The 4,289-nt window shown below is 37.6% G+C and overlaps 1 long non-coding RNA gene across 1 annotated transcript; it reads right to left on the reverse strand.

The window, feature by feature from the left end:
* Positions 1–238: 238 nt before the first annotated feature.
* On the reverse strand, positions 239–3,247 carry LOC139707271 (uncharacterized). The gene is made up of 2 exons (XR_011708896.1): positions 1,305–3,247; positions 239–462 (listed from the first exon to the last, which is right to left on the reverse strand). It is a non-coding gene; the product is annotated as an uncharacterized lncRNA (long non-coding RNA).
* Between the last annotated feature and the right edge of the window lie 1,042 nt (positions 3,248–4,289).

Consider the following 4,289-nt stretch of genomic DNA (forward strand, 5'->3'; position numbering starts at 1 on the left):
ACCTGAAATGGGCTTCTGGTGTTGATATTAAATTTTATGTTTGGGGTTTTTCCAAGCATCCCTCAGCCTCTATCAGAGTTTGGAGAACTTGTATACAAGTGTTCTCTCAAATTCACATAACCATCCAGGAGCAAGAGAAGAACTCCAACACCAGCTGGATGCAGTTGCCCATCCTAAAGTGGACCCTTTTGAAAGACCCACCGATTCCCTGTCCAAGAAAGATGCACGAGGCACTGGCTGCAAAAGCAAGAGGCGATTTATTGATACACAGGCGCCTGCGGGTGCCCAGCGAAACCTCAGCCGGAGCTTCGGTGAACTGGCACACCGGGCTTTGGGGTACAGATCTTTTATAGGGTATAGTGGTCAGTTTCCCTCCTAGCACAGTAACAGGTATCTCATTGGCTCTTTTGAATCCAGCATATAGGTCACTTAAAGGGTAAACTTGTTTTTCACTATAGGTTCCTGGAAAAACCACATAAAAAACATTTGTTATTCATTGTATGGTTTTTTCATTGTATGATCCCGTTTGCCCAATCGTGCTGGTTTCTTTCCCAACCATCCTGTCCTTTCTTAATCGGTTACACTTAACTGATTTTCTGAAAAATACATCTGACGTCTGTGCAGGTGTGGAAGCAAGCCCTGGTGATTTATTACTGGGCCTAAAGTTATTGGGCTGGGGTCTTTCATTCCCCCCTTTTTCTTTATCATGGATAGAATCTTATATCCATTGTCCTGCTTGCTCAGGTTCTTGGATTAAGCTTGTGTGTGACCCTGTTTGTTGTTTAAGCAACTGGTACTGTTGAGTTAGAACCATAGTTTGGATTATAGAAAGTCTCTCTCTCATGAATTGCACCAATCTATTGAGTATGCAGGGTCCAAACGTTAGGATTATTAGCAGAATAACTAAAGGTCCCGCTATGGTGGATAGCAAAGTAGTTAACCATGGGGATTTGTTAAACCAATGTTCAAACCATCCTTGTTGTGCTTCAAATTTTTTTTTTTGCCTTTTTGCCAACCTTTTAGTGACTTTTTCCATAGTTTCCCGGACCACCCCCGTATGGTCAGCATAAAAACAACATTGTTCCTTTAAAACCACATAGAGACCATCTTTTCTAAGGAATCACAGATCTAATCTCCTCCTATTTTGTAGCACGACTTCTGAGAGGGAAGAGAGAGATTTCTCTAAGGCAGTGATAGACTTGGTCACTTGATATTAGACCCCCGATTTATCTAACTACACTGACTACCTAACTTTAAATCTGGCTTTATTTATTTATTTATTTTTAAATTTGGGAACACCTTACTGCTGTGAGGAAGGGGGACGAAGAGAATCTTTCTGGCTTCTTCAGGCTGAAAAGGGACGGCGTGGGGCAAGCAGTTTGGAGTCCCCCTTAAAAATATCGGGTCTATCGAGTGGTCCATGATGAAAGTCTAATTGAGAAGTAATAGGCTGGAGGGCCATTTGAGTGATGGGTGGTCTATAAGAGAAACAAGAACTTATTAGTACTGGAACCATATTGATGCAGTAATAAATGCCACAGCACAGGAATATGCCAATGAGTATAATGGCCAAGACAAAGATTAACAATGTTTTCCATCAGGCAGTACCAGGAACTAGGAGCTAGGATATTGTTTCCACGAAAAAGTTGCTGAGGACATGGCTTCCATCTGAGCAGGTAAATCTTTAAAGATATTTGTCACATTGTCAGAAATGTCAGGGATGTCAACACAACAACTAACATGTAGGGTTACAGATGTCTTTTTCTTTAAGATATAATTTAATAATTTAATGCCATCTGATCCTGCAAAATCCTTTTACTAGTATAACCTCTGTGTCTAATAGAGAAATCTTTAATTCTGTTACTTAGGGCTGGATAACCATATTAGCAAACATCAAGCCTACCTGCGTTGGCTAGAAATAAAGGCCTTAGACTAAAACTACTCTAGCAGTCCCTTTGACAGTTATCAGGCATTTCTGTCTAAGAATCTTTTTTGTAGCCTTCAGTCTACTTATTTATGGAAGTTACATTTAACTATTATTATCATTTAAGATGTCCAGGAACAGCTGTGCTTTGGCTTTGACTGTTTTTGCTAAGTGTTTAAGATGAAGCAAGTCAAAACTGACTTTTGTTTCTACCTATTGTTTACAGTCAGCTGAGTTATCCTGGGAGTCCTCGGGAACTTCATAGCAGCTTTTCAGTTCTGCTAGTGCCATTTGTGCTAGGACGGGTCCAGGCCTTGCTTGACCATATGGCTTCCCTCAGAAGCATCAGGGATGTCTCCCTTTTCTAATGACCCTCCTCTTTACAGCAAATGCACCGATTGGCTTTCTGTCCTCCACTGGTCTCATTAATCTCCCTGCTCAGGAGGTTATGTGGCCTAGAGTTGCTGAGCACTTTGGAGAAGTCCCCTATTCCCTGATTCAGACTGACTCAGAGGGCAAGAGCCGAATATTGGTTTTCTTGGCCCTTTTAATTTAACTAATTTTAAAAACTTGATCTTAAACATCCAGCAAATAAGTTAACAGCCTTATATTAAGAGCACTGGGCTTTAATGTCTATCTCTCTATCCTGTAGGTGATAACTCCTTATCTTATGTTGACCCAGGTTGTGTTCTTAAAGCAATACCTCTTTAAAACATTAACAGGCAATCTTTAAACCATCTATAAGCAAACTACAAAACAAAATTAACTAGGGTAAAAACATATTTAGCTTATATAATAGCTACCTTGAATTCTAGCAGGGTTATACATCATAATTTCCTGTTTGAGATCCTAGTAATCTTGGCACAAACCTATTTTTGGACACAACTTTAACTGTACTGAAATCTGGCTTACTTTTTTCATAGCCACTTTCACATGTAGTGAGATGGGACAGAGCCTTATCTCAAGTAAGGCAGGGCTCTTTATAAATCTCAAGTACTATAGTTCTGAAGCTGATCATTTTACAAAGTTTACATAAATTGTTGTTCAAGTTTACATGAACATTAGCTAACACAACATAATATCACACCTAAAACATGAATTAAAAGCTGAAAGCTTTTAACCTCTTGTAAAAAAGTAGTAATGTACTTTTGTGTTTTGCAATAAAACCTTTACACAGATTAGGCTCTCATTAACTTAAAAATACATAAATTGTATCTCAGAGTAGAAAGTAACATGGAACCGTACATATCTTATTGATAACAAGTTCAGTTATAGAACACAAATGATATAATTGAATCTCTAACGTTTTTTTTTTAAGCCTAAAATTACCATACAACTTTAGAACACCAGCTTGATATAATGTTCTTTTGATATAATGTTCTTTTGAAGCTTCTACCTTACAGACTTGTATACCTGGAAGATATGAACACATTAATAACACCATAATTACATAAACCTCCTTTTGTTCACATTTTGAAACAATACTTGTAAACTTTTAAATTTAAGCAGAGTTAATATTTTATTAGGGCCTTTTTTTTTTTTTTTTTTTTGTTTTTTTAAATGACAGATGTTTATTTCTCATAGTTCTAGAGGCTAAAACGTCCAAATCAAGGGGCCCCTCATATGCAGTTCTTGGTGAAGTCCTCTTCCAGGCTTACAAGAGAATGGCCTTCTCACATATCTTCACAAGGAGAGAAGGAGCTCTGGTATCTCTCTTTAAAGGAGACAATCAGGGGGCTGTCCTGAGGTTCTAAGCATAAGAAAATCTCCAAAGAGGTTGGAGCTACCTAGGTAATAATGCCCCAAAGGAAGCCACTAGACTCCTCCCTGGAAACTGTCTGACACCATGTGTACAAAAGCCAGAGTAAATCTCCTCTGGATTAAGGCTAAATATGAAGGGGACTATTTACAGTGATATCCTTCCCAGAAGATAATAACAAGTGATAAAATCATTATAAAGAAGGTAAGACAGTTTATTTCTTTTATCTACTAGCTGGGATGGAGTAGAGGGGTCTCAAGGCTGCTTTGCTTCAAGGAACTATTTTTTAGACTTTTCAAAGTGAGAGTAAATTATGTTATATAAAACAAGATTATAGGTGTGTACAGGTAAATTAAAATTTTAGTATATGTTAAAACTAATGCACAGTATTTCTATGTCAAGATATTTTTACTATGTATGCTATATATTCTTTTTTTAAATTTTTTATTGTTGGCTGTTCAAAACATTACATAGTACTTGATATATCATATTTCACAATTTGATTCAAGTGGGTTATGAGCTCCCATTTTTACCCCATATACAGATTGCAGAATCACATCAGTTACACATCCATTGATTTACATATTGCCATACTAGTGTCTGTTG

This window comes from Marmota flaviventris, chromosome 10 (assembly GCF_047511675.1).
Source record: "Marmota flaviventris isolate mMarFla1 chromosome 10, mMarFla1.hap1, whole genome shotgun sequence".
Taxonomy (NCBI): domain Eukaryota; kingdom Metazoa; phylum Chordata; class Mammalia; order Rodentia; family Sciuridae; genus Marmota; species Marmota flaviventris.